The following is a 26,231-nucleotide window of genomic DNA, read 5'->3' as shown; positions in this document are numbered from 1 at the left end:
GGGGGGGTGCTTACCTTTGCCGGAGGGGACGGAGGTGAGGCCCGATGAGGCGAGGGAGGCGAGGCCGGCGGCGGCATCGAGGTCGGACAGGAGAGAAGCAAAAAGTAGCAAAAGGTTGACCGTACCGGACCTCTCAAAGCCTCCTTAATTGCCCGGGCTGTCCGGGAGCCCTCATATTCATCTTATATATGGAATGAGTATGAAAAGTGTTCGGGTGTGTCCGGTCAGTGGTTCTACGTCCGTCACATAGGATTGGGCCCCATAGAGCATTTTTTTATTTCTTTATTACTATTTCTTTTCTTTAACAAAAAGGCTTTTGCACCGCTTTATATATAAAGCAAACCAGCGAGCCACAAACATCCGAAACGAGTTCACAACACAAATGCACACACGCACGCACAAAGTAGCACAGACACCCAGGTCCACAGTACTGAGGGTTCTGCTGAGGACACAGTTCAACAAGTCCTAAAACAGAAGAGACACAAAATGCAAGACAACGGCCACCAAGTGGCTAATCCGGCTTCGGGGGTGGCGTAGGAAGCCGCCGCGCCAAGTGGAGTGCCGGCGCGCGCAGGTCGGTGATGAGAGTGTCGTTGACGTCTTGATCCTACGAGCGGCTAAAAGTTCACAACATTTCTTTTCTTTCTCTCTCTTCTTCTCCATCAATCACATCCATGTGACCGGACATATAAAGAAAAAAATGAGAAACATAACTGCGTGAACGAAAAAAATTGGGAGTCAAAGCGGACGCGTGGGCGTTTGAGGTGCCATAATTGTTCAGTCCAGCCCGGATTTAACAACTATGTAAAACTTACAACTTACCCTCCATTTACTGCTGGTGTGCTGTTTGGTCCCTGGTCCACATCGCTCGATAAGTTCAGAGGGCAAGCTCACACAGAGCTGGGCATAGTCGTCGCATCCAGATCCACTATTGATCATCGACCTTTTGCCCTGATCCGGTGAGTTCCCAATTCTTCCATTACTTGATTTCTTCTCTCTCCGGTACAGGTAGAACAATATTTCTCTCCCCGCAAAAAATGAAAAAAAAAATATTCCTTCGTGTATGTTATTCGTCCATACCAATGTTGCTCTTAAGGAGAAACTAATAGTGTCTGGTTTGATTCGGTTCAGGAAGGAGTCCGGAGATGGAGGCTCCGGTCAGCGCTTCCCAGGGAGTCATGCGGTCCCTCCCTATGAAGATGGAATCGTTGCTGTCGGGACCGGAGCACGGTCTGCGGGCAGAGGAGAAGAAGAAGCTCCGCATCCTCCAAGGCGAGCTCCAAGAACTAATAGACAACTATCTGCTGGAGCCATCGGAGGTGGAGTTCCCTGCCTCGACGGCCAGCACCTGGATGGGATGCGTGCGCGACCTGTCGTACGACATCGACGACTTCATCTACGAGCTCGCCCACGTCGCCGGCGGCGGTGCCAGGTTCAACGTCGTCCAGAAACCCCCCCGATTCAAGATCTCTCGGAGGTTTCCGGAGAAGCCGATGCGGCGCCAGTGGATCGCCATCGAGATCTCGGGGTTCAGGACTCGCGTCAAGGAAGCGATTCGACGGCACAATGATTATCTCGGTCGTAACTGCAAGTGGCGGCCCAGCAGCAGCGGCCAGCCTCCTCCGTCACCACCATCCGGCGTGGCTGCCATTCACCTTGTCGGTGTGGACAGCTCCATCAAGCAGCTCTGCGGCTGGCTGGCTAACGACGGGCAGCCGGAGCACAAGGTGGCGTGCATTGTTGGACCTGGTGGGGTTGGGAAGACCACCCTTGCCAAACAAGTGTACCGTATGCTCCGAGTCGGAGGTCAGTTCCAGTGTCTGGCTTTCGTGCGGACATCGCGGAAACCAGACATGAAGGGCCTTCTCACCAGCATACTCTCCCAAGTTCGGCCGCAGCAGCTCACGGACGACGCTTGCGACCTGCATAATCTCGTCCTTAGCATCAGGGCACACCTCCAAGATAAGACGTGAGTGTTTTCCTATTCTGGAGGCATATACGCTTGTTTTACTACATAAATAAAAAATTGTATTTGTATTTATACTACTCCTAAATTAAGGCACGATTTATTTTTTTTTGCGGGAAAATTAAGGCGCGATTTCAGATGGACACGCTACATTTTCTACTAGATGAATGGAATACTAAATTTTTTTGTCAGTTTTTTAAGGTGTGCATTGCCATTTGAATCCTAAATCCATGCCGCTATCACTCCATGTTACCAATAGGTGGTTCTTCCATATTGTTTTGCATGGTAAATGATACAATACAAATATTTTTGGCAGGTACTTAATTGTAATTGAAGATCTGTGGGCATTGTCAACCTGGGACCTTGTTAATCGATCATTGCCAAAGGGAAACTGTTGCAGTAGAATATCAACGACATCCGAAGTTGAAGTAATAGCCCAAACATGCTGTGCAAAGAAAGAAGATAATTCCACATATATGCCTTTCAAGAAACAAGATGACTCCAAATACATCATCAAGAAGGAACCACTTAGTGAAGATGAGTCAAGAGTGCTGTTTTTAAGTAGAGCTTTCGGCAAGCAAGCTGAACGTCCTCAGCATCTCAAGGAAGTTTCAAATGAGATTTTAAAATGAAGTGGTGGCTTGCCGCTAACAATTAATATATTGGCCAGTCTCTTGGGACGTCAGCCAGCTAGCAGCATAGAGCAATGGAATTACATAAAGAATTCACTAAGTTCCGCTTTCACCACAAATGCTAGTTTGGAAACGATAAATCAAGTTCTTAACCTTGGCTATGACAACCTTCCTCATGGTTTGAAAGCATGCATGTTATCTCTGTGTATGTATGAAGAGGACTGCATAATCATGAAGGATGATCTGGTGAAGCAGTGGATGGCCGAAGATTTCATCTCCGCAGCGGAAGGGAACGACAGGGAAGAAGTTGCACACAGCTATTTTTGTGAGCTTGTTAACAGGGGAATGATCCAACCTGTGGATATCAACTGCAACGACGAAATTCTGTCATGTAGAGTGCACCACATAGTACTTCAGTTTATTAGGGACAAGTCCATGGAAGAGAATTTCTGCATTGCAATAGCTCATTCTCAGACAACTATAAGGCTTGCTGACAAGGTTCGTCGGCTGGCCCTCCACTTGGGCAATGTGGAGGATGCCATGCCGCTGGGGCCCGAGAGCATGAGACTGTCAAAAGTTCGATCAGTTGCCTTTTCTGGATTTCTCAAGTGGATGCCTTCAGTTGTGGAGTTTCGGTTTCTTCAGGTTCTGATCCTTAAATTATTGGCTGATTCTGATCAAATGAGAGACAGCCATACTGCACCTGATGACCTGAGTGGCAATATCAGTGAACCTGATGATGACCTGAGCGACAACCTTACTGAACCTGATGAGCCGAGTTACAGCCTCACTGGAATTTCGGAGCTCTTCAGACTGAGATATTTTCATCTTGATGCATGCCATATGAGTGTGGAGCTTCCAACTCAGATGCAACAGCTGAAAGAATTGATGGCATGGGAAATTGATGCTGAAGTAGCTGCACTTCCAGCAGACATTGTCGATCTGCCGGGCTTGTTGTACCTCACCATTCCTAGCGAGGCTGATCTGCCCGCTGGTATTGGCCGTATGACCTCTCTTCGCACTCTGGGAGTTTTTGATCTCAGCAAGAACTCGACAGAAACCGTTATGAGCCTCGCTGAGCTGACTAATCTCCAGGAACTTCGTCTATCATGTTCCACACTACAACCTGGTAACCTGGAAAAGAACCTGGAATGCTTGGGGACGATAGTTCGGAAACTAGGGAATCTCAAACGTGTAACTCTAGTACCTGCAGCCTCCTCTCTTGTAAAAAGTCAGGATGATGATGCAGGTTCTTCAAACATGAGCATTTCCTGGCTTGGCTTCAGCATCCAGCCCCTTCCTCCGGCCCTTCTTCAGACACTAGAGTTGTCACGGCGCTGCTGCATCTTCTCCACCCTACCTGAGTGGACCAAAGAACTTACCAACCTTTACATTTTAAAGATGGCAGTTAGAGAGTTGTCAAGAGAAGATATTGCTATTTTGAAAGGATTGCCTTCCCTAGCGGCTCTCTCCTTGTTCATCTCGACTGCCCCTGCAAGCAGGAGCAGGATATTGTTTGATGATGAGGGATTCTCGGTTCTCAAGTACTTCAAGTTTGTGTGTGCTGCACCATGCCTGGCTTTTATGCATGGAGCAATGCCCAAAGTCCGAAAGGTCAAGATAGGTTTCAATGCCAATAGAATGAAAGAGTACGGCTTGAATGATGCTGGGTTTGAGCTCCTAATGAGCCTAACTGAGATCTCCTTAAAAATTAGGGGCACTGGTGCTGATCGACACAACAGAAGGTCTACACAGCTGGTCTTGACCGGCGCCATTGGCAAGGATCCAAGAACCTCCACCATCAATGTGCAATGGGTGGGCTGGGATCCTTTTGGTGACGAGGAGATCTACATCGAGGCTCAAAAGGAGATGAGGAAGTGGACTTCGGCAAAACAAGGCATGACCGCTGGTGAGAGCTCAGATGAACATGCAATTGAAGAAAAGAACTTGGAGGAAGATGCGCAGAAGCAAGCAGATACAAGGTGTATACTGCTAGACTAAGTTTTCCTTGTAGTATATTTATTTATATATGCACTTTAATTACCATTGAAATATACATCCTGATCCGGTTTTGACGACGTGTCAATGACTTGCTATCACATTGCAGGACTTATGCGCCACCAGAATCCACCTTGCATCCGCGGAATAAAGGTATTCTCTTGTCTTTCCCTCTCATTTCGCTGCCCGTCCCGAGTTTGTTGCTGCAAGTTTGGACCACCACCAGTCATAAAGTCAGGTGTAAGACTAGCCACAATGGAGAGTAACATACACTAGTAACATACACATATCCCTAGACTATGTTACTACCTTTAGAGCAAGTACAATAAGGTGACATAAGCAGACTATAAGGACTAGAATATTATATCTTTGCTTAGTTGGAGGAGAGAGAAGATGAGAGAGAAGATAAGCAGGCTCTTGGTTAGTAGCCGGCTCTAGCACGAGACCCAAGACGCTTGTGAGGTTGTAAGATGGGCCAACTACGAATAAAGTAGTACACATATAAAACTTACTATTATATATGTCGGCTACAAGGTTGGCTATAGATAACATGTCAACTCCTTATAGCCGATTGTTGGCTGTATTATTAACCATGCTCTTATAGTGGGTAGTAACATAAGTGTGGTAACATGCAAAGCTTCATTTATTAGGTTATAGACTCATATTGCATTGGGACATGTGATGTTACAGTAACTAGTTAAGTTACTCAAACTACCTCTCTGCTCATTAACTCATTGTCACATAAGCAAATTTGCTGAGTTGGACTCGATGTTACTGCTGAAGTTACTCCCACTGTGGCTAGTCTAAAGACTAGCTTTCAGCCTAGTTTTCTATACAAACTGAAAAAGGAATTTAGCCTCGAGTACTACTTCTTAAAATAAAACTGGAAAAGTACTTCTCCAAATTCCTCCCAAAAAGCACTCGTGTAGATACGAGTATACACTTTGAATCTACACTGTTTTGTGAAAAACATGTTCCCGTTTGTAGGGTCAAATGACAAATATGATGATTTAAAATGGCAAATAGTAGTTCGTGATGTGAGTGTATCCATTACTCTTTTAACGAATTTGCTTGTAGTTACATCTCATTCACTTTTGTGACCGTTTGTAGATGCGCTGATATTCGTACGTCTTCGTGTGTGGCTGCTTGTGCATTGGCTGTTTGCGGTTTTGTGTTGTGGGCGTTTGTTGTTAGGACGGCAGGCCTTTCTTTGTAAAACAAATAAAAAATTCCACTGGTTCAGGGACGAACTATTTCTTGTTAGGTGAAACGAATGATTATTTTTCTTGTTGAGTCGTAACACATTCATTTTCTTTTGTGTGTTGTTCTTTTTTTTCAACTGTTTTCAGTGGGGTTTTTCTTTTGCTTTTGTATTACCTTTTATTTCTTCATTTTTTAGTCATTTTCTTTTTAATATCAAACTTTGAATGCAATTAAATTTTATTCTATCATTTTTATTTTTATTTATTTTAGACTCTAATGAAAAATGGACCATTAGTTGCATGCCCATCTACCCACATGCAAATACCCATTATTTTTTTCTTCTTTTTTATTGACTCATGACGTGTTATACTTCTTTTTCTTTTTGTTGCTTGTATTTTTCTGCTTGTACAATAACACAATTGTGCAATTTCATAGTTTTTATGTTTTTTTATCATGGAAATACCCAAAAGTGCGCCCATGTCTGTCATTACACATGCAATTGCAACCGTTGTAAACTGACCGCAACTGCATGGGAACTGAATGAACGCAATTGGGGCCGAGAGGGGTTGTCGGACCAATTGCATAGCCATCACTTGACATGCAACTTCAAGTGTTGTAACCCGATTGCAACTGCATGGGTACAAAGCGAGTGCAACTGGGGTCAGGAGGGGACTTGTCGGGGCCAGTTGCATGTCCATCACTAGAAATGCAACTACAAGCATTGTAATCGACTGCAATTGCATGGATACAAAACGGCTGCAACTGGGGTCGGGAGAGGAGTTGTCATAGCCAGTTGCATTCCACCACTAGAAGTATCCCGACTGCAACTCCTAGTGTCTGCAAGCGTTGTATCCCGACTGTAACTGCACATGCCACAAAGTGACTGCAACTGAGGGGTGCAAGTGGAGTTGTCGGGGCCAGTTGCATGTCAACCACTAGACATGCAACTTCAAGTGTAACCGGATTGCAACTGCATGGCGCCAACACGTTGCAACAGGGGAAGGTAGGTTTTTTTTTGCAGATCAGTTGCATGTCCACCACTAGAGTTGCAACTCCAAGCATTGTAACTTGATTACAACTTCACAGGCCCAAATATAGCTCCAGCTGGGCTAGTAGGAGGGTTGTTGCCCATTTGCATGTTGAACAATAGACTTGCGACTGCAAGTGTTGCAACTTGATTGCAATCGCATGCCCACAACGTGACTGCAACTGTAGCCGATAGTTCTTTTGTTGGCCTGTTGCATGTCGACCACTAGAGTTGGTACTGCAAGCGTTGTAACATGGTTGCAACTGCATAACCCCCAAACGTCGCAGCAACTGGGGCTACTAAGTTTTTCGGTCAGTTGCATGTCCATACTACAGCTGTAACTATAAGCGTTGTAAACCAATTGCAACTGTGTAGCCCCAAAGACGGCTATAACTGGGTTGTCGGCCCAGTTACATATCCATCACTAGACTTAAACTGCAAGCATTACAACTCGACTGCAACTGCATGCCTCCAACACGACTACACCTAGGATAGTAGGGTTTTTTGTCAGCTAGTTGCATGTTCACCACTGGAGTTGCAACATGAAAGTGCGTTATATCGACTAGAGGGGGGTGAATAGGCGATTTTTATGACTTCTTCACCGAGGAATTTGCCGGTGAGGAAATTCCTTAGCGAAGAACTACTTGCAGCGGAATAAGTACACAAGAGTAAGCATAACAGAATACAGGCATGGTCATCATGATGAAATGAAGACAAGCACAGAGTACAGAAAGCGTAATCACAGGATAACACAAGATGAAGACAAACAGACTGAAGAAATTGAACTGAGGAAATTGAGAAAGTCTTCAGTCAAAGTCTTCAAACACAGATATGAACAATCACTCAACACAGTAATGAGGAAATGAAAGAATTGAGGAAATAGAACCAGTAGGGTTGGTGAAGACAATGATTTGGTAGACCAGTTCCAACTGCTGTCTCAGTTGTACATCTGGTTGGAGCGGCTGAGTATTTACACTCGAGGACACACAGTCCCGGACACCTAGTCGCTGAGCACGCAGCTCAGGACACCAAGTCCTCACCGTATTCTCCTTGAACTAAGGTCACACAGACCTCGTCCAATCACTCGTGGTAAGTCTTCAGGCGACTTCCAAACCTTCACAGACTTCGGTCACTCGGCGATCCACAATTCCTCTTGGATGCTCTAGACCATGACGCCTAACCGTCTGGAAGAAGCACAGTCTTCAAAGGTAACAAGCGTCGGATCCACGCAGGATCAATCTCTTCAGTGATGCTCAATCACTTTGGGTTTGTGGGTGTTTGGGTTTGGATTTTCCTCACTCGATGATTTTCGCTCAAAGTCCTCGGAGGATGGGTTGCTCTCAAATGACAAGTGTCAGTTTCTCTCGGAGCAGCCAACCAGCTAGTGGTTGTAGGGGGCGGCTATTTATAGCCTAGGGAGCAGCCCGACATGATAAGACATAAATGCCCTTCAATGATATGACCGTTATGTGGATAAGATATTTTGGGATAGCTAGCGCGTAGCACAGCAACGGTCGGAAATTTGACTCTCAAATTCCTCAGGGCTATCATGTTCCTCACTGTGTAGGCAATCCGCACTGGCGAATTCCTAACTCCTCAGTCAGAACAAATTCCTCAGCGACCAGAAGAACTTCGTCTCTGTCTCTGAAGAAATTGACTGAACTGTATGAGATTTCCAATGGCTTCACTCGAAGGGATTGGTAGGTGTAGGATTTTGAGTTGAGCATCACATGGAAATTTTTCCTTAGTATTTCCTAGACCCCCTTCAACAGTAAGATGTTTCCTATGACTCAAGAAAGAGAAAAACAAAACTATGAAAACGAAAGTCTTCAAGCTTCACATTCCTCGCATGAATATCAAGTCTTCACGGACACACCAATTTCTTCACTTTCAAAGTCTTCATGAAAGTCTTCAGAAATACCAGAATCTTCAGTCGAAGATATTCATTTTTAGGGGTCGACTTTCTCTGTAAATATCAAACTCCTCATAGACTTATAGACCTGTGTACACTCATAAACACATTAGATCCTTAACCTATAAGTCTTCAATACACCAAAATCACTAAGGGGCACTAGATGCACTTACAATCTCCCCCTTTTTGGTGATTGATGACAATATAGGTTAAGTTTTCAACGGGGATAAACATATGAAGTGTAAGTACTGATATTGAGGAATTTGATAGCAAGATATAGAAGAACTCCCCCTGAAGATGTGCATAGTGAGGAATTTGCTTTTGAAGCAATGCACACTTGAAGAGTTGAATCATGGAGATCTCCCCCTATATCTTGTAATTCATACATGCATTTGCCATATAATATGAAGAATTTGAAATGCATGATGAAATATGGTGCCTGAGGAGATTCAGCATGCGAGTAATAATATTAACGAGGAATAAGCATGCAAAATCAGAGCACAGTGCATCAAAAGTATCAGAGCACCATCGGGTTTAAGATTACAACTCGATCCAATAAAAGTTTCAGAAGAACGAGAGTTGTAACTTAGCAAAAAAACGCCCATATAATAGACCCGCTTGAAGACTAACTCAGATTTCTCCCCCTTTGTCATCGAATGACCAAAAGGATCGAAACTGAGGACTAACGCCCCTGAAGAATATCAAGTTGATGGAGGAGCGCCAGCGTTGCCGGGGTCGGTTGTCGTAGTAGGGCCTGCCGCAGTGTCGTCCAAGTCTTCATTTTCATCAGTGTCGCGCGATGAAGAATAGGAGCTGGCCACCAAGGAAGGAACCTTGACCTTCTTGAATTTCTTCGGTGGAGGTGCAGACCAGTCAAATTCTTCCTTGAGACCCATGTTCTTCAGATCTTCGGCGCTGTAGATATGAGATAGAACAGCCCAGGTACGGTTGAAGGTTTCATGGAGGTAGTATTGGTTTTTCTTCACAGCATTGTGGGTTGAGGTCATGTTGTAAAGAATGGAACCAAACTGACGCTTGACCCATTTATGGTTGCGATCAACTTTCTGATGAAGACTGAGGAGTAACTCACGATCAGTCATCACCCTGGGTGCTGTGGCTTGAGGAATTTGCTTGGCAGAGGTGTTGGCGGCAGAATCATGTGTGGCAGAGTCATCATTGGCGGAGTAAGATGCAGCCTTGCAAAATTGACCATCCAATGGACGAATGCCTTCATCTATCACAGCAGTTGCCTTGCCTTTGTCATCAGCTGAGGAAAATGTCCGTTTGAGGACTTCAATTGGAGGCAAGAAACTGCCATGGTTCAGAGTATCAGCTTTGTAGTTGAGTGAAGACCTTGTCCTGATGAATTTCATAATCCATGGTGCATAAGGCTTCAGCTCAAACGGTGACATAGCAATGTTTGCCAGAGTCCTCATGAAGAAATCATGGAAGTTGACGGGAACGCCATGAATGATGTTGAAAAGCATATTCTTCATGATGCCAACGACTTCTTCATCATTTGAGTCGTGACCTTTGATAGGACTCATTGTCTTCGTCAGAATGCGATAGACAGTCTGTGGCACATATAGTAATTCCTTGATGAGGAATTTGGTTCGAGGAGCTTGCCCTGGCTTCAAAGGCTTCATCAGCACTTGCATGTAATGATCTGTAAGCACAGGCTCATTGTAGATGCAACGAGCACCATCAAGGGGAGGACTGAGTGGGAGGACACGAAGCAATTCAGTTGCTAGTGCCTTGTAGTGAGTATTTTCAGACATCCAGTCCAACACCCATGAATTCACATCTTCAGAATTTCCTGTGATGTGCAGCGTCGCATAGAATTGAAGAATGAGTTCTTCATTCCAATACAGATGTCAATGCAGAAATTCAGTAATCCAGCATCGTGAAGAACACCGAGGACTGGCTGGAAGCACGGCAAAGATTCCATGTCCACGTGAGGAATGTGTGCATGCTCGAAGACTTTGTCTTTGTCGAATAGCATAGAGGAATAAAAGTTTGCTTGACTAGCAGTCCAGAAACGCCTCTTCCTTATGCGAGCAGAATCATATGGATTATAAGCAGTGAAGAACACATGCTCGTTGAAGAAATCAGCAGCCTTGAACTTTTGCTTCTTTGAGAATGGATCCTTTGGCTTGGGCACAGGAGTGTCAGTGAGTTGCATCACAACCTCAGGAATCACAATCTCAGGTTCTACAGGCTGAGGAATTTCTGGTTCTTCAGGCTGAGGAATTTCTGGTTCCTCTTCAGTGGCAGTGTGCATGTGCAACATATCAGCAGCAGCAGTTTCTTCAGCACTAGTGGCTGGAATTTCTTCATGCACAGACGAGGTGGGATGAGTTTCTTCAGAGCCCAGCTGAACGGTTGGTGCGGGGGACTGAGGTATCTGCTGTAGTGGGGTGAAGAGTGGAGTATTGGGATGCTGACTTTCCCAAAAGTCACCAGTCATCACAGGCGTGGAGCATCCAATGTCCACGTCTTCATCTTCAAGTTCTTCAACGCCGGCCTCTTCAGCTGTGAACCAAGGCATGGGCGAGGAAGCAGCAGGAGTTGAAGGGATTGCATCCACTTCAATTTCTTCATCAATCTGCTCTGACGAAGCAGCAGAATGATGTTCATCATCAGATCCACTAGGGATCGCATATTTTTCACCATAAGGAACAAGGTCCTTAGATGGTATGGTGAAAATTGGAACAGCATCATAGGGTTCTCAAAAGAGCTGGTCATGGTCTTCATTTTCTTCGGAGTTGAAGAATCTGAAGCAAATGATGCTTTCCTTTTCTTCACTGCAGCTTTCTCTGCAGCCTTGGTATTCCTCACATCTGATGCAGATGGAAGGGTAGGAGTTGGTGTAGGTGCAGGAGGAGCTGAGAAATCTAGTTGAATTTTTTCAGGTGCAACTGATGCAGTTGCCCTGACTTCTTCATTTCCTTCAGGCGCGCCACTAGTGGATGCCCTGGCAGTTTCATCAGTGGTTGGAATGGAATCATCAGCCCTGGAGCCAGCATTTTCTTCAACAGGCTGAAAATCATCAGCGGTACTGGCATGTTCTTCATTTTGCTGAGCAGCGGCTGCAGCATGAGGACTTTCTTGTTGCGATGGGGCTGCAACATTGGTGAACTTCTCAGTCAGTTTAACAAACCTGACTTTGGCTCTTGAGGGTTTTGATCTCAGACTGGATCTTGAGGAGTTCATCAGGTGTCATTTTGACAACATTGTTCTTCAGGAACTTCTCTTTCCTGAACTGAGCCTTCTTGATTTGTCTGGCCTTCTCAAATTTCCATTTCTCTTCAGAGATGAAATGGGTCAGCATGTGACTTTGGACAGGTGTCAGATGAAAATCAGGCATAGGAGTGTTTGGGTCCTTGTGCTAGAGATCAATGTAGTCGAGCATCAACTTAGGATCCAAAAGCAGTGGCACATTTGTGCCTTTGGCTCTAACGGCCCTTTCTTGCCTGTCTCTGATGATTTCTTCAAGTTCATCATCATCAGCATGATCGTCAGATGGCACATGGAAGGCAACTTGTTTCTTCTTCGGACTAGGCCGAGGACCTCGTCCAGCAGTGGCCTTTGTCTTCAGCAGAGTGGGGCCTGATGAAGAGTTTGGTGCAGCTGAGGAACTTGCTGAGATACCAGAGGCAATGGAGATGTCTGTAGTCCTTTGGCATGTGGCCAGGTGAACAGGTGTTGAGGACTTTGCCGGAGCAACTGAGGACTTTGGAGGAGCAGGTGCAGCGTGAGGAATTGGCCGTGAGGGCATTGAAGATTCTGGCCATGAGGGCATTGCTGAGGAACTTGGCCGTGAGGGCACAGTTGTTGAAGCACTTGGCTTGTGAGCGGGCTTCTTTGCCATTGATTTCCTAGGCTTGTTAGAGGCCTTTGTGGCAGCAGCAGCAGCAACAGAGTCTTCATTAAATTTCCTCACTGCTTCTTTGGCGTGTCTAGCCAACTTGGCTTGGCGCTTGGCCCATTCATCAGGAAAATCCTCACCGCGCTTGAGGCTGGTGGGATCAGCTCTTTGACCAGGTGCCAATGGAGCTCTTGGGCATGGAGGATTTAGAGTGAATTTCTTCATATACTTTGGAGTTACATATCTGTACTCCCTCCATTCTCTTGCCCATCTTCTTTCAATCCTTTGTATGCGCACCTTGCGCTGAGTTTTGCTTTCTTTTCCGAACTCGGCCTCATCAGGTGTGCAATAGTCAGCATAGATGTCCTCAGGAATTTCAAATGCAGTCATGACCTCAGGCTTCTTTCCTCCTTTCTGTGGTTTCTTCCCTTCAGCCATATTCTTCAGATGAGGAATTTGAACAATTGAACACTCTGAAGAAGTATGCAACTTTTCTTCAAGGAACGCTGCAAATGAGTTAAGTTGATGAGAACCTAGTGATTCAGCAGCGGACATGAGTACCTGTGAACAGAGTATAGTTGCGAGGAATTTGAAGAGGTCATATGCGTTCTCAGAAGATTTTCAAAATGAACAAGTTTGAGGAATTTGACCAGATGAGTCTTGAAGAATTTCACTAAGCGTACTTTGTCTTAGGTTCCAGAGTTGTATAGATCGACAATCCACACAATTGAGGAATCTTGAAGAAATTGATGCTTAGGGAAACGAATCAAGAACAGATGACTAGTGAGGTGTTATGTGTGTGAGGATTTGAAGAATAAAACACCTTTGAAGATTTTGTAGAGAAAATTAGAATCAAGGAGGGTAGTAAAAGTAACTTTTAATTACCCTTGATGACGAACACGATGAACTGAGAAGTGTAGATTTGAAGTTCGTCAGTTCAGATCTTCCACGCCCTAACTTGGCGGAGGAAGACAGCTACAGCGGCGGCGGAGTGAAGATTTCCGCAGCCGGCGCGAGTACGACGACGAAGAGGTCGAGGCAGAAGCTCTTCCTCACCGGCGACGATGAAGTAGAGGCGGCGCTAGGGTTTGAGAAGCTCGAGCGAGAGAGAGCGGTCGAGCGGAGTAAAGGAAGTGAGGAAGGGTGAGGGGGTATTTATAGTCACGGTGAAAAACTGTTCGCCCGAGATTTAGGACGAACGTGCCCCTGGCCCTTCTCATTCGCTTGACATGTGTCACCCACGTACTGAAGTTGTAGATCGTGTTAGATCGTGGGTGAATAGATAAGTCTATCGTGGGATACGGGGACGGTTTGAGCGGCAAAACCGAAAATTTGGATAAGATAGGTCTTAAAGTTTTGTTCCCAATTTCTTCAGCTGACAAGGACACAGTGAAGATTTTGAACGAGTTTCAAATAGAATGCACATGAAGAATTTGTGAATAGATTGGGTTGAGTATAGCATAGAGGGGGAAGGGCCCGATCACATTCACTTAGCAGAAAATGCAACTTGAAGAAATAGCCATAAGTGAATGATGTAGAGGACATAAACCCATATATATATATATAGCCAATGAAGAAAAACGACGGAAGCAATGAAGATTTTGCAAAGTTGAGAATTTAAAAAACTGAGGAATTTCAAAAACTGAGGAAAAACTCAAATTGAAGATTTTCAACTTTTGTGGTGGCGTGACCCACCGTATAAGAATGATGATTTCAGACACTGCGTACAATTGTCGTAGGGTTCTGAAAATCAAATTCTTTATTAATTTCTTCACACTTAGAGTGTTATTCTACATTGATTGAAGAAAAACGTTTCTTCATGTGTTGCACATCTAAGTCATCAATTTTGCATAAGTGTTAGGATGTGTGTCATTTTCAAAAAACATTCGAAGACTCTAAGATATTTAGCTCACACCGCAACTTGCTAAATCTTTTCTCATCCAAGGGCTTTGTGAAGATATCGGCTAGCTGTTCTTCAGTCTTCACATGCTCAATAGAAATGTCACCCTTCAACACATGATCACGAAGAAAATGATGACGAATCTGAATGTGCTTTGTCTTCGAGTGCTGAACTGGGTTGTGAGCAATCTTTATGGCACTCTCATTGTCACAGTAGAGAGGCACATTCTTCATGTTGATGACATAGTCTTTGGGAGTTTGCTTCATCCACAGCAGTTGAGCACAGCAAGAACCAGCAGCAATGTACTCAGCTTCAGCAGTAGACAGTGATACGCAGTTCTGTTTCTTCGAGGACCAACAGACCAAGATCGTCCGAGGAAATGACAAGTACCAGATGTTGACTTGCGGTCCACACGATCACCAGCATAGTCAGAGTCAGAATATCCAATGAGATCAAAAGTAGAGCCCTTGGGGTACCATCGTCCTAGTGTTGGTGTGTGAGCTAGATATCGAAGAATATGCTTCACAGCCTTATGGTGTGATTCCTTCAGTGTAGCTTGAAATCGGGCACACATGCAAACACTAAGCATTATATCTAGCCTAGATGCACATAAGTACAATAAAGAACCAATCATGGAGCGGTATACCTTGTGATCGAAGACAATACCATTTTCATCAGTGCATAGATGGCCATTTCTGGGCATAGGAATTTTGACTTCTTTGCAATCTTGCATGCCGAATTTCCTCAGAACTTCCTTGAGGTATTTCTCCTGAGATATGAATATGCCATTGTGATGTTGACGAATTTGAAGACCTAAAAAGAATTTCAACTCTCCCATCATAGACATTTGATATTCTTCACTCATCATATAGGCAAATTCACCATTATAACATTGGTTAGTACAGCCAAAGATAATATCATCAATGTATATTTGGCACACAAACAGTTCACCATCATAAGATTTAGTAAAGAGAGTAGGATCGAGTGAACCGGGTGTGAAGCCATTCTTCACGAAGAATTCCTTCAAAGTGTCATACCATGCCCGAGGGGCCTGCTTGAGGCCATAGAGGGCCTTGTTTAGTCTGAAGACTTTGTCAGGATTCTTTGGATCTTCAAAACCTGGGAGTTGAGCAACATATACTTCTTCCTCAAGCTTACCATTGAGAAATGCACTTTTCACATCCATTTGTTGTAAGATAATATTATTATGGTTAGCATAAGGAAGTAATATGTGAATAGCCTCAAGTCTAGCAACAGGTGCAAAAGTTTCATCTATCACAGAAGGTAGGTGCTCTCTTTGCGAGCCATTAGTTTCATCGAACCGCACATCTACAGTTTCAACAATCTTGTGAAGAGTGATGTTGAAGACTCTGTAGGTGTGCGAGTCCTTTCCGTAACGAAGCATAAAACCTTCATGTGCTTTCGGTGCAAATTTAGCATTGTGATGAGGATCTCTAATCCAACATTTAGCACCTAAGACTTTGAAATAACTCACATTGGGTTTCTTGTCAGTGAGGAGTTCATAGGCAGTCTTCTTGAAGAATTTGTGAAGATATACTCTATTGATGATGTGTCATGCGGTATCAATTGCATCAATCCAAAACCGATGAGGTGTTTTGTATTCATCAAGCATAGTGCAAGCCATCTCAACAAGAGTTCTGTTCTTGCGCTCCACGACGCCATTTTGCTCAGGAGTATAAGGAGCAGATAACTCATGAGTAATACCGAGTTCATAAAGATAGCCATCAAGACCGGAATTCTTGAACTCAGTTCCATTGTCACTCCTGATGTGCTTGATCTTCACACCAAAGTTGGTTGAAGCCCTCAAGGAAAATCGTTTGAAGACTTCCTGCACTTCATGTTTGTAAGTAACAATGTGTACCCATGTGTAACGAGAGTAATCATCAACAATGACGAAGCCATATAGAGATGCATCATTAGTCATAGCAGAATAATGATTAGGACCGAAGAGATCCATGTGAAGCAATTCAAATGGACGAGTAGTGGTCATAATACTCTTTGCTGGATGCTTGGCCTTAGTCATCTTCCCAGCTTCACAGGCACCACACAAGTGATCCTTGAGGAATTTGACATTCTCAATGCCAATGACATGCTTCTTCTTCGCAAGCGTGTGCAAATTTCTCATGCCTGCATGATCAAGTCGTCGATGCCATAGCCAGCCTTCTGAAGCTTTTGCAAGTAAGCACACGGCAGGTTGTGGTCCTGTAGAGAAATCAACAATGTACAAGTCTCCTCTCCTAAAGCCTTCGAAGACTTTGGAATTGTCAGCTTCCATGATCACAACACAACGATACTTGCAAAAGACAACAACCATATCAAGATCACAAAGTATTGAGACAGACATGAGGTTGTATCCTAAGGACTCGACAAGCATGACTTTGTCCACGTGTCGATCCTTAGAGATCGCAACCTTACCTAGACCCAATACCTAACTTTTGCCTTTGTCAGCGAAGATGATATGCTTCAGATGTGACGGAGTTAATGGAGCATCCATCAATAGATTCTTGTCATCAGTCATGTGATTTGTACAACCACTGTCGAGGACCCACTCGTTTGCTTTGGGTTGATCATCCTGCAGATGAACTAGTGCAGCTTACAAACTCATATACTTCATCAGTGAAGAATATGACATCAGTATCATCAGTTCAATTTCATCAAGTAATTTGATCAGATAATCAGTATGAGGACGTGTGAAATGAAATTTCATTTCATCATGATTCGCCTGCGTCCTTTCAGGCATTGTTCAGGTCTCCAGGAAATTCTTCAGCCGTTTTGAGCACGACTGGAGACCTGACCCTGCATAAGAAATTAGTTCTTTTTCTTCACCACCCACATCTGGATGGGTGGCAAATAGTTCATCACTCTGCGAGCACCATATGAGAAAGGTGGCAAAGATGCCAAACCATTTCGTTTCACATAAGATGGGTTAGGGTAAGCATATGAATAAGCAGAGAAATTCTTCGAGAACTTATGGACATAATGATTTGAAGAATAATGCTCATATTCATAGCCCTTAGCTCTACCTTGCGAAACAGAGTTATTATCACAATGATGTTCATATGAGGATTTTGATCCTTTTGAGGAATTTGGTCCGTATGAGGACTTGGATCCATATGAAGAGTTTGATCTGGGGTTCCTATTCTTCACTGGTGGTGTCATGAGGACATTCACCTGAAGACTTTCAACATAGCTTTCGGGAACCCAGATTTTCTTCATAGGAGAACCGTTCCTGCAGTTAGTGCCAACATATCTAGCAAATACTTCACCATTCTGATTTTTGAACAGTTTATAGTTGGAGTCAAATGACTCATCAGAAGAATGAGGAGAATCACATGTAAAGCCAGATAAGTTAGATGGATCAATTGGAGGTCCCTTTGCAGCAACCCATGAGGTTTTGGGGTACTGCTCAGGCTTCCAATATGTTCCATCAGCATTGAGTTTCCTCTCAAAGGCAATACCCTCTTTCCTAAGGTTTCTGTTGAGGATCTGCTTTTTAAGCACATCACAAAGAATCTGATGCCCTTTGAGACTTTTGTACATGCCTGTCATATACAATTCCTTCAGCCCTGCATCGTCAGTGATACTAGCAATGTCCTCAGATGAGGAATTAGTGATAGCAGAGGCAGGTGAAGAATTTGTAACATTTGAAGCATTTGAACATTCAGGTGAAGAATTAGCAGATTCATGTTCAATGCACTTTAAACATGGAGGATCAAATTCTTCCTTAGTAGCGCTGATTTGTTGAGCAAGCAATGAATCGCGCTCCTTCTGAAGATCTTCATAACACACTCTTAGCTTCTCAAGATCTTGCTTTCTTTGAAGAAATTCATAAGAAAGCTTCTCGTGATTAGTTAAGAGGGTTTTATGATGACTTTGAAGGTTGTCAAGCTTAGACTGAAGTCTCTAAAGATTTTCAGTTAAGTCTTTAGTGCGGTCCATTTCTTCACCCAACATATCATCACTTTTGTGTAGCATGTTTTGAAGTTTTTCAATAGCCTTTTGTTGTTTCACAGCAATCTTAACAAATTTAGAGTAGCTAGGCTTAAGATTTTCATCAGATTCATCCTCACTTGATTCAGAGGAGGGGTATTTAGTTGCCTTTGCAGCCTTTGCCATGAAGCAATAGGTGGGGGCATAGTCATCATTTCCTTCATCGGCGTTGTTGGTGTTGCCATTTTCTTTAGAGTTGAAGATTGACTTGCTGACGAATGCGGTAGCAAGAGCTAGACTTGCCACACCTGACTCAGACTCCTCGGACCCCTCTTCTTCCTCATTATCCTCAGATTCAGCCTCAGAATCCATTTCCTTGCCAATGAATGCCCGAGCCTTCTTGGAGCTGCTCTTCTTGTGAGATGAAGACTTCGAGGATTTTGATGATGAAGACTTTGAAGATTTCTTCTTCTTCTTGGCATCATCAGAACTGTAATCCTTGTATTTCTTCTTCTTTAGTTCCTTGTCCCACTGAGGACAATCTTGAATGTAGTGACCAGGCTTCTTGCATTTGTGGCATATCCTTCTCTTATAGTCACTTGATGAGGAATCACTGCTCCTTGAAGATTTTCCAAAGCGACCACGTCTTGAGAATTTCTGGAATTTCTTCACTAGTAGCGCTAGCTCCTGGCTCAATTCTTCAGGGTCACCAAGGCTGCTACCAGAATCTTCACACTCAGATTCAGACACTGCCTTGGCCTTCAGGGCACGTGGTTTGCCATAGCTTGAACCATAGAGATCTCTCTTTTCAGCAAGCTGGAACTCATGAGTATTTAGCCTCTCGAGGATATCAGCGGGATCTAGTGACTTGTAGTCAGCACGCTCTTGAATCATTAGTGCCAGAGTGTCAAATGATGAATCGAGTGATCTCAGCAATTTCTTCACCACCTCATGATCGGTGATGTCAGTGGCACCGAGCGCTTGAAGCTCATTTGAAATATCAGTGAGGCGATCGAAGATTTGCTGAACATTTTCATTGTCGAGTCTTTTGAAGCGGTTGAAGAGATTGCGAAGAACGTCAACACGAGAGTCACGTTGAGTTGAGACTCCTTCGTTTACTTTGGAGAGCCTATCCCAGATAAGCTTGGCAGTTTCCAAAGCACTCACTCTGCCATACTGCCCTTTACTCAGATGACCACATATGATATTCTTCGCTTGAGAATCGAGTTGCTTGAATCTCTTCACATCAGCAGCATTCAGAGAAGGTGTGACTGAGGGAACACCATTTTCCACAACGTACCAGAGATTGTTGTCAATTGCTTCAAGATGCATTCGCATCTTATTCTTCCAATAGGGGTAGTCCGTGCCATCGAAGGTAGGACACCCAGCAGAGACCTTGATCATACCTGCGGTCGACATAACTAAAACTCCAGGCGGTTAAACCAAAATCACACAGAACAAGGGAGTACCTTGCTCTGATACCAATTGAGAGTGCATTATATCGAATAGAGGGGGGTGAATAGGCGATTTTTATGACTTCTTCACTGAGGAATTTGCCGGTGAGGAAATTCCTTAGCGAAGAACTACTTGCAGCGGAATAAGTACTCAAGAGTAAGCATAACAGAATACAGGCATGGTCATCATGATGAAATGAAGACAAGCACAGAGTACAGAAAGCGTAATCATAGGATAACACAAGATGAAGACAAACAGACTGAAGAAATTGAACTGACGAAATTGAGAAAGTCTTCAGTCAAAGTCTTCAAACACAAATATGAACAATCACTCAACACAGTAATGAGGAAATGAAAGAGTTGAGGAAATAGAACCAGTAGGGTTGGTGAAGACAATGATTTGGTAGACCAGTTCCAACTGCTGTCTCAGTTGTACATCTGGTTGGAGCGGCTGAGTATTTAAACTCGAGGACACACAGTCCCAGACACCCAGTCGCTGAGCACGCAGCTCAGTACACCAAGTCCTCACCGTATTCTCCTTGAACTAAGGTCACACAGACCTCGTCCAATCACTCGTGGTAAGTCTTCAGGCGACTTCCAAACCTTCACAGACTTCGGTCACTCGGCGATCCACAATTCCTCTTGGATGCTCTAGACCATGACGCCTAACCGTCTGGAAGAAGCACAGTCTTCAAAGGTAACAAGCGTCGGATTCACGCAGGATCAATCTCTTCAGTGATGCTCAATCACTTTGGGTTTGTGGGTGTTTGGGTTTGGATTTTCCTCACTCGATGATTTTCGCTCAAAGTCCTCGGAGGATGAGTTGCTCTCGAATGACAAGTGTCAGTTTCTCTCGGAGCAGCCAACCAGCTAGTGGTTGTAGGGGGGCGGCTATTTATAGCCTAGGGAGCAGCCCAACATGATAAGACATAAATTCCCTTCAATGATATGACCGTTATGTGGATAAGATATTTTGGGATAGCTGGTGCGTAGCACAGCAACGGTTGGAAATTTGACTCTCAAATTCCTCATGACTATCATGTTACTCACTGTCTAGGCAATCCGCACTGGCGAATTCCTAACTCCTTAGTCAGAACAAATTCCTCAGCGACCAGAAGAACTTCGTCTCTGTCTCTGAAGAAATTTACTGAACTGTATGAGATTTTCAATGGCTTCACTCGAAGGGATTGGTAGGTGTAGGATTTTGAGTTGAGCATCACATGGAAATTTTTCCTTAGTATTTCCTCGACCCCCTTTAACAGTACGGTGTTTCCTATGACTCAAGAAAGGGAAAAACAAAACTATGAAAACGAAAGTCTTCAAGCTTCATATTCCTCGCATGAATATCAAGTCTTCACGGACACACCAATTTCTTCACTTTCAAAGTCTTCATGAAAGTCTTCAGAAATACCAGAATCTTCAGTCGAAGATATTCATTTTTAGGGGTCGACTTTCTCTGTAAATATCAAACTCCTTATAGACTTATAGACCTGTGTACACTCATAAACACATTAGATCCTTAACCTATAAGTCTTTAATACACCAAAATCACTAAGGGGCACTAGATGCACTTACACAATAGTGTCACAACCCAATTGTAACTGCACGCCGACCAATACGACCGCAAGGGTTGCAACCCTGACAGCAACTGTGGTGCCCCCAACAAGATTGCAAGTAGTGGTAATTTATTTTTCATTTTTAACAAAAGAATCATGAACTTTTTTTAATTGATATTTTTTTTTGAAAACCTGTCTTTGAAAATTCAAACTTTTTTCATATTGTGAAATTTTTTTAAGTCCATGACCATTGTTTGAATTCACGAACATTTTTTTTCGAAATTCACAAACACTTTTCAAATATGAGATAAACATTTTTTTATACATGTGGTAAACATTCAGAAATAGACGATGACATTTCAAACAGTTTTGAATACTATATAAGCACTTTATGTGAATATTTCCTAAATGAATGACATTTTTTCTTTCAAATATGCGACTAATGTTCTTAGAAACACGTCGTGAATTCCTTAAAATATGTTGGGGGCACGTAATGTTCATAAGTATTTAAAGCATGTTTGTCGTGTATTCAAAAAATATTCATCACGTATTTAAAATGTGTTCAGCCTAGCAATAAAGTATGTACATACAAAGGCTGCTTATACGTAAAATAGTTGCGGCCTGTTTGTTCACAAAATTACAAAGAAAGCACATTTTTTAAAGACAAAGAAAACACATACAAATGAGAAAACGGAAGCATTGTTGGAGCCCCAAATGCACCTCATGCCAGCCCATCTTACCAAGCCCACAGCGCACAACGCCCAACCCACAACAAAACAACACGAACAAAGCGCTTTCCCTCTAACTATCCAACCACAGGTTGGTTCGTGCTCTCGCACCAAATAATATATTCAGCCTAGCAATAAAGTACATACATACAAAGGCTGCTTATACGTAAAATAGTTGCGGCCTGTTCGTTTACAAAATTACAAAAAAACACATTTTTAAAAAAAGAAAACACATACAAAATGAGAAAATGGAAGCATTGTTGGAGGGCCAAATGCACCTCATGCCAGCCCATCTTACCAAGCCCAACAGTGCACAACGCCGAACCCACAACAAAACAACACGGGAAAAGCGGGCAGCCGACATATGTGATGGCAATCCTGAAAGAAAAAGAACATATGTGATGACACCCCTAAAAAAACATATGTGAAGACATCAGCCCAACATCAGCTGAATGAGACATAACTATATCTCATTAGGCAAGATGGGCTAGATGTATGGAGTGCCACCAACTTCGTGGAAATTTCACTAGCAGCACATGTGTGTTATACATCACGTTTGATGACCTTGAATGAATCTAATTTGGCGTGACATCGCGTTTGATGACCTTGAATGAATCTTTGAATGTGGCGTGGAAGCTTGTATCCTGGCAAATAGACACCCAAGAGGCTTTCAGTTTAATGGTAATATAAAATTTTAGTTAAGTGACAGAATGCCCTTGGGCTTGTGGTATGCAGCCAACCTCAAATTTATCGGTAACTATATCTGTTCTAGACTTAGTGTCTTAAAAACTGAAATTCAATTTATTTATTTTTGCTTATCTATGCAAAAGATAAAGCATGGACTACAAATTCTTTTGTTTTTGGTCCTGAAAATTCATCAGTCCCTGATCCTACTATATTTATATGATAATAATGCCATCCTTCATATCATGCTATGTGTTCTGTTCAAATTTTGTACGCTCGTTCTTCAAAAAGAAATGCCATCCTTCATATCATGCTATGCAAAAACTTCCATTTCAAACTCATCTGCGGGATTTAGTCACGTTATGCCTGTTTGAGCATCCCTGGGTTATATCTTGATTGAAACAGTAACGAACAATCATAACAGAGAATATATAAATTCAAAAAATGAAGTCAATCTGCCACCTCATCATCATCTAGACCACCGTAGCACTCTATTTTTTTAAGGATGAACTAGGCTTGGTTCTCTATTCTAGATGTCGGGGTGCATTGAAATAAAGCACACACCTGTACTACTAGTTTGCTTCAAAAGCCTCTACTCGTTAAAAGCACTATCAATGTATAAATTATTAAATAGGGAGACTGCAATGAGCAAGGCAAGTCAAATAAAAAAGGCAATCAACTTTTCACTAGGTATTGGTCTCTGCAGAGGCCGGGGGTAATCCTCTTCTAAAAAAAACTAGGTATTGGTCTAAATATTTTGAATGATGGCGACCAATATCATACTCTATAGTCTATACCTTGAAGTTAGATTCCAAGGCGTCTGGATCTCATAACTCCTGATATCATGAATGCCTTCAGCACTTTGATTGTTAGTATATATCATCAGTTCACCCAAGTTCACATCTCAAACTAGTTTAGCTTGTCCAGAGCGTAACCTATTGTTACTCAATCCCCAAAGATTTTTAATCTTCACTAACCATGTCAGGGGAGACACTTGCTATAGGACTTGTTGGGGATATTTTGGACCCATTCGTCAAAGCAGCATCACTTAAGGTTCTATACAACGGCAAGGAACTAATCAATGGTTCTGAACTCAAGCCGTCGCAAGTAGCATATGAACCAAGGGTTGAAATTGCTGGGAGCGATCACGACATGAGGAACCTTTACACTCTGGTAAGTCATAGCTACATCATTACTTCAACGAACGATATTAAGTTTGTGAATGCATCTTTCGGTTCAGCATCACAAGTCAAACAGCTTTACTATTTGTCTTCTAGAAAGTACTTAGTACACAATGTCCCATCCAGAACATAAGCTTTCTGTGTCATTGCACACCAGTTGCTACCTGTACTTATATAGAACTGAAAGTAAAGAATCTCTATATTCTGTAATTTGTACTCCCTCCGTCCGGAAATACTTGTCATCAAAATGAATAGAAGGGGATGTATCTAGATGTATATTAGTTCTAGATACATCCCTTCTTATCCATTTTGATGACAAGTATTTTCGGACGGAGGGAGTACAACCTCATCTATATGAACTGAAAAGAACTTTGCACTTCCATTTCTTTAGTTCATGTGAATCCTATAAAGATACTATTCTACTTAATTTCTGATGGATTCTGCACATATAACTGCATCTTTTCATTCAGTGATGATGATTGGTAATCAAAATTATGCACTTCATCGATGAAAAGTACAAGAATATTAATTATCATGACTAGACACGGCAATAAATGCTTACAACATGAATCTACACATTTTGCTTACGTCATGAAGATGCTCTAGCAGCAATACTACCACCGAAACTTACAAAGTAATTTGAGTTAACTTGGTTTATTTTTAGATTCCTTAAAATTTGTCTGAAAGGTATCCAGTTCATGGAAATATTTGTAGTTGATAATTTCTTAATACCGCTCGGTCGTCTAGCCCGCCTAAGCACCAAGGCCCCTCTTACCTAGCCCACATAGGCTCGCCTAATTGGTGATTATGTGCTGGTGGCTAGGAAGTGATCTTCCTCCTGACTAGCATACAGCGTCTTTGTGGGCACAGCTTCTTAATTACAAGGCAAAAGTACATTTCAGGAAGCGCATATCAATCTGTCTGCAAAAAATATCATCTTTTTGCTTCTGTGGTAACTAGTACTCCCTCCGTCCGGAAATGCTTGTCGAAGAAATGTTTAAAAATCGATGTATCTAGAACTAAAATACATCTAGATACATTCATTCCTCCGACAAGTATTTCTGGACGGAGGGAGTATGTTCTTAAGATAACTTGATATTAGGTGATGGTGGATCCTGACGCGCCAAGTCCAAGCAACCCAACAGCAAAAGAATACCTTCATTGGTAAGACCTGAAACTTATAATAACTAGTACAAGTTATTACTCAACTAAATTACTTTTCTGTTTTTACAATGTAACACCTTCAGAGTTAAAAGTGATATTTATGGTTATATACATGCCACAGGTTGGTGACAGACATCCCAGAATCAACAAATGCCAGTTATGGTGGGTTCTTCATATTCTATTTCATTTACAAATTTGAATGTTTTATATGAGTTGAACAGTTGTCTAAGATTCTAAAATAAATGTATATTGAGCTGGTTCAGAAGTACAGACGAAGTTAACATGTACTAGCTTGTTGTATTCAAACATAACTATACCATCGGTGATTACTTAGGGGAGAAAAACTCGAGATGACAACTATAGTAACTGCTTAGGGTGCAAAATTAGAAGAAAAGGCACGTAAATAGCATACCAGGGTAGTAAGCAGAACATTATCCTGTCTTTCACATTATTTCATGGCAGAAATTTCTTTGAATTTACATACTAGAATGACCTCACTTTAACAAGTTAGCACACATTTTGTTACAGGAAATAAACTCTTCAGTTATGAAAGACCAAACCCAACTGCAGGAATGCATCGCTTTGCTTTTGTACTCTTCCGCCAATCCGCCCGACAAACTATATATGCACCAGGATGGAGACCAAATTTCAACACAAGAGACTTCTCAGCAGTTTATTCTCTTGGACCTCCTGTGGCAGCAGCATTCTTCAATTGCCAAAGGGAGAATGGATCTGGAGGCAAGCGGTACATCAGATAAATATGGAAGCACTATCATCCTCTATAGGCTGGGAAGCTATATACACATTTGTACAGTGTTTCTGTATAAGTGCGCACGTATCAGAAATTCGTTTTGGCACCCGGGTCCAAATGCTCCTGCAATCTGTACCACACCCTTTTATCATGATCTGTGCTATGTCGGCTATGTCCTGTACAATGTGATGTATTCACGGACATATCACCATTTTGGAACAGTGACATGGCCCACGGCTGGCTACCATTTAATGCA

General features: G+C 42.9%; 1 pseudogene; it reads left to right on the top strand.

The window, feature by feature from the left end:
* The first annotated feature begins 955 nt into the window (after positions 1-955).
* LOC123110164 (disease resistance protein RGA5-like) lies at positions 956-26,231 on the top strand (annotated as a pseudogene).

Source organism: Triticum aestivum, chromosome 5B, assembly GCF_018294505.1.
Source record: "Triticum aestivum cultivar Chinese Spring chromosome 5B, IWGSC CS RefSeq v2.1, whole genome shotgun sequence".
NCBI lineage: Eukaryota > Viridiplantae > Streptophyta > Magnoliopsida > Poales > Poaceae > Triticum > Triticum aestivum.
This window is presented reverse-complemented; position numbering and strand designations above follow the sequence as displayed.